General features: G+C 44.2%; 1 pseudogene; it reads right to left on the bottom strand.

Annotated features, from left to right (window-relative positions):
* Positions 1 to 8,269: 8,269 nt before the first annotated feature.
* Rpl4-ps4 (ribosomal protein L4, pseudogene 4) lies at positions 8,270 to 10,469 on the bottom strand (annotated as a pseudogene).
* Between the last annotated feature and the right edge of the window lie 1,549 nt (positions 10,470 to 12,018).

The following is a 12,018-nucleotide window of genomic DNA, read 5'->3' as shown; positions in this document are numbered from 1 at the left end:
CCATAAGTCCCTGCGGCTTCTTGCCACCTCACATTCATAGAGATTCCTCCTGATGTGCATTTTCTGATGCCAAATCCTGAATTGAAGTGCGAAGCCCAAATGAAAGTCTGAAGTGGAAACCGCCCTTGCTGGTTTGTGTGTGTTGTTTATTGAGAGGACTGGACTGCAGCTACTGGTTCCTGTGTGGTGATTGCCAAGAGGACTGGACTGACTGCAGCTACTGGTTCCTGTGTGGTGATTGCCAAGAGGACTGGACTGACTGCAGCTGCTGGTTCCTGTGTGGTGATTGCCAAGAGGACTGGACTGACTGCAGCTACTGGTTCCTGTGTGGTGATTGCCAAGAGGACTGGACTGACTGCAGCTGCTGGTTCCTGTGTGGTGATTGCCAAGAGGACTGGACTGACTGCAGCTGCTGGTTCGCATTTGGTGTTTGCTACTGGACGGAACTTCTGATATCCAGACAAGGAAGATTGGACTCTTCCCCCAAGAGAACTATTTCCAAACAGGTCTCCTTCCCCTGTGTCCTAGTAACTTTTCTTTTTTACTACTTCTGGTGGGTGGTGGGCTGGAGGAGAGGGTGAAGTAGGTTGAAAAAAAAATTATGCCTACGAAAGTGTTCCCACAATGCTTTGTAATTGGAAGGTTTCTGACCAGCATGAATTTGTTGATGTTGAGCAAGGTCTCAGTTCTGGACATGGGATCTCCCATGGCTCACAGTATTCTAAGGTTTCCCTTCCAGATAAGCAAGCTGATTCTGGGTAAGACTTGTACCGTGACTACAGTTTTCACCACATTTTTTCAACCCGCATGATTTTTCACCATTATGCATTTTCCAGTATCAGTAAGGCATTAGGCACGAGTGAAAACTTCCCCTTGGGGATTTAGCTCAGTGGTAGAGCACTTGCCTAGCAACCACAAGGCCCTGGGTTCGGTCCCCAGCTCTGAAAAACAGAAAAAAAAAAAAAAAAGAAAGAAAGCTTCCCCTTGCTCTTTACCAGTGTGAATCCTCTGTGGTTAGTGAGAAATGCTCTCTGGACTAAGGGCTTTCTACATTCAGGGCATTTGGAGGGCTTTTCTGCAGTATGGATTCCCCGATGTTCACTTAGGTATAAGCCACCATCCACTTCATGACTACCTCTCCCTTCTCTTTCCTCCTGGTCCTTCCCTACTCCTCTCTCTCCTTCTGGGACCCCTACCTGGGATCAGAAGTCCAGCCTTCCTATCTCCTCTGCCCAGTCATAGGCTGAATCAACAATATATTGGTCAATCAGAGAGGATGGGAAACAATTTTTACATAATATCAAGACTGGAAATGCTTGACCATGCCAATGTCCAGACTGTAGAAAAGGCATCTGGCATAGAAAATAGATCTTGGGGCCCAGAAATCTGTATCTGAATACATAGTGCACAAAACCAAGCCCCTACATAGAGTTTCACAACGATCATTTATACTTTGTAGAGATTTAAGACAGTCGTTCAGGGACAAGTCAAAACAAAACCTTCACGTGAGTGATTTTGTGTTAGAGATAATTCTAACTCACACGGGCCGTGATCCAAAGTTGGAAGAGGTCACTGGCCCTCTTTTAGAGTCCTCTCCTGAGAAAGCAGAGCAAGAGAAGGGAAGAATCTTAGTAAGACAAGCTTTTGTACAGATCTTTCAAAGGGACAAATGAGAGGGACATTTTCTTCCTCAAAGGAAGTCAGGATATTGTTGGGGTTCAGCAATCGCAACTCAAACCAAACAAACACTGATTTCGGTTAAGAATAGTTTATTGAACACACACCTTAATACTGGACATCCAGGAGGGTCTGCTCTCAGGGTAGGCTTTTTATAGGAAAAACAGGTTCAAAAGTGTAAAGGGCGAAGAGGGGAGCCGTTGGCTCACTAGGCAAAGTATCATCAGTGAACCTTTATGCTGATTGGGCCTGAGGAAGGTAAGAGGAGTGGTGGACCGGTGGTGAACAGGGAAATTTTAGAACATTGAGATATCAGAGCATGAGGATTATACCCTTTTGTCTTATTAGTGGCATTCTTCAGTGTTAGCGATAAAACCCACAGTGAGCTCATACATAGGTGCAGGAAGGGCAGCCCAGTGGTTAGCTCTGACTCAAGCCATCTTAGACATAACAGGTGATATTGACCTTTGATTTGATGGGTCCAACATAAAGCTTTGTGGAATTTCTTCAGATTAGCAGACCTCATACAGAACATTCAGAGCATACAAAACAAAACAGGGTATGTGGTCAGCATGTCCTTGTTCTATGCCAAGTCACTTCTCTGTGTCAAAGACTGGTAGGTATGTTACAGCAACAACATGAAATATCTGGTAGGCATGGAACAGAATGGCTCCAGCTATGCTGGGGATGGGGGTCAGACCATCACAGTTATCTTGACCATTTGCAAAAGCAGACTCAATTTAAGCAAGTCAGTTCCAGTCCAATTAGTTGTACTATCTCCTAAATCTCCCCTGTAGGCTTAGATATTTTCAAAACCTCTTTTATTAAGGGTTCTTAAATGCTTTTCCTCCCAAACCAGAGGTAGGGGGAAAAGAAGATTAATAGGAAAAGGGAATTGTGAACCTGTTTAGAAGTAGTTCCCTGGGGTGAATTCACTCTTCATTGTCAGGATATCAGAAGTCCAGTTCAATAGCAAACACCAAATCTGAATCAGTAGTGGCGGCATGATCCAGCAGAAACAGCAAGGCTCCACAGTTAGCAGAAGCAGCCAGAATCAGCTGGAATATCACAAGAAGTTCTTTTGAGCATTTCCCTCTATGAAGTGAAGACCAAAGAAGACCAGCAAAGACCAGTGAAGGCCAGTGGAGTGTTGCAAGGCATGGCAATGCAAGAGTTTGTGGGGTCCATTTATCTTTCTAAACATCACATGCCCTCTCACAAGACAACTTCCAGAAAAACAGCATATGACACAACTGAGTTGTTAGAGAAACCAGAAATTTTGCCTTCACTCCCTTACAACTATACTGACCCAGGGTTACATATTCTCACAATTACCTCAAGGATGATGGGACTTCCTCATTCTGCCGCCCACTATGCCTGCACAGGGATCTGTGCACATCTGTGACGATGCCCCTCCTTATCCAAGGAAGTCTATGGCACAAACAGAACATCCTTGAAGGCCACATCCCATAATTAAAGGCAATTCTGAGGCCAAAATAATGCAAGCAGACTGATCATTACCCCAGGCAGTTGTTACAGTGACTCCAACAGAACTCTGCACCAGTCTCTGGCCCAGATGGATTAGCAGTGCTAAGAACTTCGCAGATCCCGGTACTCACTGTCACAACTTCCCTGCAGCCTCCTCACTTAGTGTAAAGACATAGAGAAAGTGAGAACATGGTTCTGGCCAGCACTATTCTAAGATAACAAAAATACTATGTGAGCAATACTATGTTTCAACACTTTGTATGTGTATCTTTTCCTTAGAAATATGGGACGTGGGGCTGGAAAGATGGTTCATAGGTTAGGAGTGCTTGCTGCTCTTGAAGAAGACCTGGGCTGAGTTCTTAGCATCTTCATGTTTATTTACAACTGCCTATTACCCAATTCTCGTGGCACTGTTGGGAGATGTGGACTTACTGGAGTAGCTGTGTCCTTGTTGAAGGAAGTGTGCCACTGTATAGGTGGGCTTTAAGGTCCCAAGCTCCACCCATTGGGACCATGCCCTGCCCAATGAAGAAGATAGTCCCCTCCTTGCTCCCATCTGTAGGCTCACATTTTTCAAAACCTACTTTAATAAGGCTTTTTAAATGCTTCAACCTCCTTTGTAGCCCACGACAAAGGCTGTAGGAGAAAAACGGTTCATAGGACAAAGCAAATGTGAACCTGTTTAGAAGTAGTTCTTTGGGGCAATACCAACAAATGCTATAGCTAGCTTTCCTAAGACTATTTTTTTCTAATTTTCTTGCCCTCCCTCCCAAAATGAAATTCTTTACCCCAAGTCAACAGCAAACATTATAAAAAGATCATTGTCCCAGTCCCTCCAGTTTTGTTTATTTTATAAACTATAGATATGCTATCATTTAGAAAGATAATTTAAAAATAGTTATAATTTTGGGCAGGGAGGAAACTAAATAGAGAGCTTAGAACAGACTTCTATCTATCTTTCCTTCCCTCTTCTCTGTCCTTCTTTCTTAGGTAAAGAGAAGAGGGTGGGAGAGAGAGAGAGAGAGAGAGAGAGAGAGAGAGAGAGAGAGAGAGAGGCTCCACTGAATCAGCGTGAGTCTAAGAAGAAACAAGAAGCAGCTGGGACACCATGAGAAGCTCGGTGGTTTGTTTATCTCTATGAAGCCACAACGAGTGAAGATCAGCAAAGCCCAGTAAAGTGGTGTAAGGCAAACCATTCCAAGAGCATTCTTCACACTCTGTCAGGTTCTCTGTACACTCTTTCCAAACACCATGTGTCCTCTCGAGTGTCTGCCTCAGCAAAACACCCTCTCAAAAGAGTTTCCAGAAAAACATCACATGACACACCCGAGTTTCCAAAGAAACCAGAAATTTCCACTTCATATCCCCCTTTCTGCTTAAAAAATTTTTCCTCTAACATCAACATTTTACACACAATAGAAATAATTACAAGAACCAGAAAATTAGAACTTGACATCACATTTTAAATGGGCAGCATGTTTGATAGAGCACGGTACGGTGAGGAGGGAGGGGTGCCTTGATGGCCCATGCTGAGGCATCCCTTCCCCTGAGGGACCAGCCATCCGATGGGTACAGTGTAGAAAAGAGTTTATTTAGGGCATAGGGAGGGGAGTTGAGAAGGAAGTAGAGATAGAGGAAGACAGATAGAGGAAGGAGGAGGAAGAGAAGGAAAAAGAGGAAGAGGAAGAAGAGGAGGAGGAGGAGCAGGAGGGGGAGAAGGAGGAGGAGAAAGGGGAGGAGGAGGAGGAGAAAGGGGAGGAGGAGAAAAAGGAGGAGGAAGAGGAGGAGGAAGAAGGGGAGGAGGAGGAGAGGCCAGCTAGGAACATGTGAAGTGTGAGGAGAGGGAGAAGAGGGGGGTGGGGGAGAGAGAGAGAGAGAGAGAAGGAGAGAAGGGTAGAGTGAGGAGGGGCCAAACAGCCCCTTCTATAGGAATCCAGGCCTACCTCACTATTGCCAGGTAGCTGTTGGGTGGTGCCTAAAAGGAATGCTGACATTCGTTCATTTTGGTTTAATTAAAAACTGAGAAGCTAGAAAGTAATGGTGAAGCAGGAATAGGGTCATTGTGTGATCTTTAGCTGCTTCCTGATGACTTTGGGGCAGACGTGTCTCTGGGAAACCTAAGAAGATGGGGATGGGGGTGTTGGTCCAGTCTTAGGAGAGTTGGCTGTGTCCTTGCTGTCCCGGCTCTGTGGAGCCCTCTGTGGGTGGGACAGAGCAGATTGAGTAGGAGCGTCTATGTCTGTGAGAGTAGATTAGAGCATTTGTGGGTTGCTTCTCTGGAGCTATCCTGGATGTAGATTTTGAGTAAACTCCTGGACTTGGCAAGAAGCTCTCTCTCTCTCTCTCTCTCTCTCTCTCTCTCTCTCTCTCACACACACACACACACACACACACACACACACACACACACACACCACATTACAGGTGGAGACTAAAATTAAGTACCTTTGGGAGAAAAAAAATTTCTTAGGTGTGTATTTGAAACTCTTAGGTCTCGGTGGTTGGAGTGAGGAGAATCCCAGTCCCGGGGGATCAAGAGAGGAATCCCACCCTGTGGAATAGATTGGCAGGAGTACTTATCCAGATGGAGTCTGTTTGGCCCATGAGAGGTAGATCTGAGTGTGTTTCTTGAAGCTTATAAGTTTACAAAAGAGAGAAAGTTTTTAACAGCATGAACATTGTTTAAGATGACCTTAGGGAACAAAAAAACCTTTTATGGAGCAAAATGAGCAGGACGGGCTTTTTTTCTTCTGTCCCGGAGACTGAATATATATAAACTTAGTAAAATGAGAAACATTTTTAAGTTTATATTTAAAAGACAATTAAAGGAAACTCAAAACCTTGACCTTGTGAATGTGACCACTGATTATACAGTGTGAGAAAGACCTTAAATGTAGAGATGAAAGACAACCAAAGGAAACTTAAAATTTGAACTTGTGATATAAAAGTTGGATCATAGAGGAATGTTTTATTCGGGTGAGGCTAATTTATAAGAACTTCATTGGTAAATGTTAAGACAGTGGCACAACAAAGGGAGGAAATAGGAAGCATTTAGTCACTGGAAACTGAGATAAGGAAGTAACAGGAGGTTACATCTGAGTTTGTGCATCTTTATCATAACACCTGTGAGCAAGGCAAACCTGTCTCTTTTTGATAAGAGATCTGGTAATCTTAACTAGTTAACGAATTGACTTATGGTGGTGGATTACCTTGCGATAAGGAGCCAGGTCTGTTTTCTAGCGGTCAAGCTGCATTTTGCTTAGCTGTTAATGTAGTCAGAAATCTGGGAAGAATGAATTATAACCTAATTATAAATTATAAAATATAAATTATAGATGTCATGTATTAATTAAAACGACAGAGGTTGGTCTTATAGTCCACTCCCTAGACATTTCCCAGGTCCCTGTGGTCTCCATGGCAACTTGGGCAGAGTCATTCTGGCCATCAGGCCCAGAGGACAAGAAGCTTTTTCCTGTGGAGTAGAAATGACTCACCTGGTCTCAGGCAATGTAAGACATTTACCTGTCTGGGTGTCCTCTGTTTGTCCAAAGTGTAGGCCAAGTCCTATCAGCAGGCAAGGCAATGGAGCAGTGTGTCTCAGTGGTTATCATACCACAATCCAGGCAGTCTTGAGGCTGTGCCCATATCTTCTCAGAGATCTTGGCAGGGTTCACCATTAGGCTTTGGGAGTCTCTGTCTGTTATAATAAGCTTAAACATTTAATGTTATAGTTAGCAGATTTCTGACAAGATTGAGAGCCAGTATCTATTAAGCATATCTGAGTTAGGCAACAATCTGTGTTTAATTATTTTTCCTGGAATGTATCTAGTAAATAACAATATATTTGATAGAGCATGGTATGGTGAGGTGGGAGGGGGTGCCTCAGCAGGAGGGAGAGAGGGCAGCCAGGAACATGTGGAGAGAAGGGGCAGAGAAGGAAGGGAAAAGAGGAAGAAATGGGTCAGGGAGAAGAGAGTCAGAGAGAGAGAGAAGGGGCAGAGAGAGTGAAGGGGACCAAAAGGCCCCTTTTATAGCAAGCCAGGCCTACTATTGCCAGGTTACTGTTGGGCAGAGCCTAGAAGGAATACTAACTAACATATAATATAGTCTAGCAATCATCTAGCAAAACAACCTTAAAATATTTCTATCAATATACAATGATTCAAATGAACAACCTTAAATTTCCATCACTATACAACAATAATTCAAACCAGAGAACCTTCAAATTTTTGTCAATGTACATTAATCAACTTTATTTTGTTTCCTCCCTGATCGTAGCCAATGTGTTCAGATCAAGACATGGAACCCTCGGCTCTCCCAGCATCAAGGCTGCCCCCACAATGCCACACTTCCCACCGTGATGATAATAGACTGAGCCTCTGAAACTGTCAGCCAGCCCTAATTGGTTTGACTTTATGGGTTGCCATGGTCATGGTGTCTCTTCACAGCAATGGAACCCTAGCTAGGACGGACTGGTAGGGCCATCCTTCCCCGTGCCTGTTTTACTGACATCAAGCACCAGGATGAGTTTTTCATGAAAGGAATTCAAAGCTGTAAGGAATACTGACTTTGGGTGAGTGGTGACTTAGCAGAGTCTACACAGAGGCCTCCCTGGGAGTGGGCTATAGGAACTTCTGTCAACCTGGGGCCAGAGAGCAATCAGGATGATTAGGAAGGGAGAGTTACTGTGGATGTAAAAGGAGCAGAGTTGTTCAAACAAACAAACAAAAAAAAAACCAAAAAAACAAAAAAACAAAAACAAAAACAAAAACAACAACAACAAAAAAAAACACCAAAAAAAAAAAAAACTAAACCAAAATGATTTCTTTAGGGAAATTTCCCTATAGGAGAATCCTGTCTTAGATGCTTACCTAAGAAATCAGGGAGGGTGTGTTGAAACTAACTAGAGGAATTTGTGTTCATAAGATGTCCACAACTTCTTCTTAGGTCCCATCCACCCATGATTCTCATCTTTCTCCAATTCCTTTTTTTCCCCACTGTATCTTCGATTTATTCAAATAGGCTGTATCTATTGCACTCTGGAATTTACAAATTTTAATAGTTTACGCAGCAGGCTTTTTTTTTTTTTTTTTTTTTTTTTTTTTTTTTCTGCAGTAGGTTTCTTCTCTGCTGGTTTCCTGGTAACCACCTTTTCCCTGCAGGCTTCTTCAGCTTCCTGACATCCACAGGTTTCTTTCCTTTTTTGCCTACCGCAGGCTTCTTGTCTGCAGCCCCCTTGTCTGGAACGATCTTCTTGGATTTGGCTGCCCGAACATCAGCTGCCGCTTCCAGCTTTTTCGCCCGAAGTTTGTGATTTCTAGCCTGGCGGAGAATGGCGTTCCTGCGCATAGTCTTTGCGTCAGTGTTCAGATTCAACGTGATCCTCGGGTTCGTCAGTGGGTTCTTCTTCAAGACTCTACGCTGAATCTTCTTGCGTGGTGCTCGGGGGGTTCTTGGATCTCTAGGTTTTTCAAGACTGTTAAGGTCTGAGGTCTGTGTTCATCATCTTGTGCATAGGGAGGTTATAGTTACTCTTGAGGGAAGGAGCCTTACGCCAAGTGCCATACAGCTCATCCAACTTCCGGAAAGCACTTTCAGTCCAAATGCAGAAACGCCCACCCCATGCCCACCGGGAGCAAGTTTCAAAACGTTCAGCTTGCTTCCATCAAGCAGAGTAAAATCAGGGATGTTTCTGTCTGCCTCGAGGATAGCATTATCTTCATCGTAGATGATGCAGGGTCCCCTGTGCTGGATCTGCCCTCATTTTTTCATTTTGCCATAGCTAGCTCTCATTCTCTGAGAGGCATAGACCCTTTTAATGTCATTCCAAGCTTTAAGTTTCTTTTTTTCTTTTTTCTTTTCTTTTTTTCGGAGCTGGGGACCGAACCCAGGGCCTTGCGCTTCCTAGGCAAGCGCTCTACCACTGAGCCAAATCCCCAACCCAAGCTTTAAGTTTCTTAAGTAGCTGAACAGCCTCCTTGGTCTTCTTGTAACTTTCAACTTTATCTTCAACCACCAAAGGCAGTTCAGGGGGCTGGAGAGATGGCTCAGTGGTTAAGAGCACTGACTATTCTTCCAGAGGTCCTGAGTTCAATTCCCAGCAACCACATGGTGGCTCACAACCATCTGTAATGGGATCTGATGCCCTCTTCTGGTGTGTCTGAGGACAGCTACAGTGTACTTACATAGAATAAATAAATCTTTAAAAAAAAAAAAGGCAGTTCAGGAAGGTCCTCAACACGATGACCTTTAGACATCTCCCATAGGATGACGTCATTGGATGAGATGAGAAGGAAGGATAGGCAGGGAAGAGTTTAGGAAGGAGAGAGGAGGAGGTAGAGCGGCAAGATGGTCAAGATGGAGTCTACGGAAGAGATGGTTCAGATTTATCTCGTCTAGGTGGGTGGTTTATATCTATCACTTGGCAGTGAATTTATTGTATGGATGAATTGTGGACTGAGAATTTAACATATAAATCTAATTGTTAAATTTTAAGTTTCTGGAACTTTGATTTTACCGGGCTAAAGAGGACAGTGTGTGACAGAAATGGCTGAGAGGCAGTAAGAGTGTGTGGTTCTGGTTCTGTTGCCTGAGCAGAGTGAGAACACACAGGGCCTGCAGAATGAGAGGGGTGTGTGTGTGTGTGTGCACCAGGCATGGTAACTACCACCTAGGGGACTGAGCAGAGAGGGTGGCTAAAAGGGAGACAGCCTGGAGTGGGCAGCTTGTGGACCCTGTGGCAGAATAGCAGCCAGAGCCAGAGGATCTGGCTTGTGGAAACTGATAGAAAACGTTCCTTTTAAAATTTTACTACAACAATCACCAAATCAGGTAAGGCTGAGGCAGCCAGGGCAGAACGGATAGCATACGGTTTTTGGGTTATGTTCACTCTGAGGTGCCAACAACACCAGACACCAGGTTTTGGTGGGTGCAAATATGCGCCCCCCCATGACACATATTTCAAATTCTACCCTGGAGAGAACAGTGGGTCCCACCACCTTGAACTCTTGGAATTCAAACCACAGCTCTGCAGTACCCCAAGACTTCACACTGGTCAGATAACCTGCTAATTTACTGATGGCATAGGGCTGTCTGTTGTTTTTCTTCAAGCTGGTATGAATGAAGTTCCCAATATCCAGTTGAATGGTAGCTTTGAACACAGCTGGCAAAGTGACATTCTTGCCAGATGACTCCCCCTTTTCAGAGTACACTGATCTGAGGGGACGGGCACAAACCGTTATGGGGAGAGAAGGCCATGCCTCTCCAGTTCTAACATTTTTGCCAGTACGCCTTCTGGGACACATCATTCGTTAGCAAGGACACTTCTTTATGTTCAGCCACTGTCTGGATAGCCTCTTACCTGGTGGGTCTGCCACAAATGTGGCTTTGCTCAGCACAGTCTGAAAGGCTATTAATGTTGCTCCTGCCACTGGGTCAGGAAATGGGCAAGTGGATTGATTATGTGCTTGCTTAGGACTTCTAGATTTTTCTCCTCCTATCTTACCTCATTTTAAACTTCACGCCATATGTTCTTCTATACCCTAGGATGACACCGCCATAGGCTATTTCCTCATGGCTTAAAATCTTGAGCTCAAGGCTCGTGCACTGCAACTAGACCAAGTCTTGCTTCCCATTCTTGCAATTTTAGCATAACCATGCATGCAGATGGGCTTGAATTGCTTACCTCTCCTGGACCTGCCCATTCTCGTGTCTCATTCTTAAGAGAATACTAATCATTTCCTCTTACTCTTCCTCCCATGAGGTACCGTTCACATTCATACACTTGGAATATACCATGTATGTTGTCCCCTACTGCTTACACATTGCTCCACTTGATCAAGTTAATTTTGCTCTATCAGTCTGTCTATCTACCTACTACCTACCTATTTATTTAAGATTCTTTAAAAAAAAAAAAAACACAAACCTTATGGTCAACCAGCCCAAGTCACCTAGCCAGTGAGACATTTTTCTTTTTTTAGATTAAGTATTTTTTATAATTTATTTTATTTGAGTACACTGTCGCTGTCTTCAGACACACCAGGAGAGGGATCCCATTAAAGATGGTTGTGAGCCACCATGTGGTTGCTGGGAATTGAACTCAGGACCTCTGGAAGAGCAGTCAGTGCTCTTAGCCGCTGAGCCACCTCTCCAGTCTGAGACTTTTTCTTTCAAGGGATCTAGATTAACCTCGGCCCCTTATCATATTGACGATAGCGTGGCCTGACCTGAAGCAGTCTTGTGCATCATCTTCCTGTTTTTTAACATAAGCGGTATGACTGAAAGCTGAACACTGTCAGAAAAATACCCCTCATCTTCTCCTGAACTATAAACTTTTTGCTGGGCAGACCCACAGATGTACATCTTAAACTCACCAGGCTGAAAACTTATGATCCCTACACACTACTCTCCAACACACACACTCAGGCTTCCGGAATAAAATCCCCATGCCTCTTCAGAGAGATGGCCGCTTTGCAAACATTCCCGGTGCTTGCCTTACCAGTTACAGGCAATAATTCTTCCTCTGCTCCTTCCTTTGCATTCACCAAGGCCAAATCCCACCGCCTTTAACTATATCCTCATTCCTACAAATGACTTAACAACAGTAGTTAAATGCAACGTTCATTTCCTTTTGGTCACAGGGTCGCTGGCCACCACTGTTTCTACAAATAGTAACCTGGTATCAAATGCATACCTATGTCACGCTTAAAACACCTACTATAGGGGTTGGGGATTTAGCTCAGTGGTAGAGCGCTTGCCTAGCCAGCGCAAGGCCCTGGGTTCGGTCCCCAGCTCTGGAAACAAAACAAAACAAAACAAAAAACACCTACTATAGGGTTGAGGAGGTGGCACTTG

This window comes from Rattus norvegicus, chromosome 1, assembly GCF_021556685.1.
Source record: "Rattus norvegicus strain SHRSP/BbbUtx chromosome 1, alternate assembly SHRSP_T2T, whole genome shotgun sequence".
Taxonomy (NCBI): Eukaryota; Metazoa; Chordata; class Mammalia; order Rodentia; family Muridae; genus Rattus; species Rattus norvegicus.
Note: the sequence above shows the minus strand (reverse complement) of the source record. Positions and strands in the feature narration are given on the sequence as shown.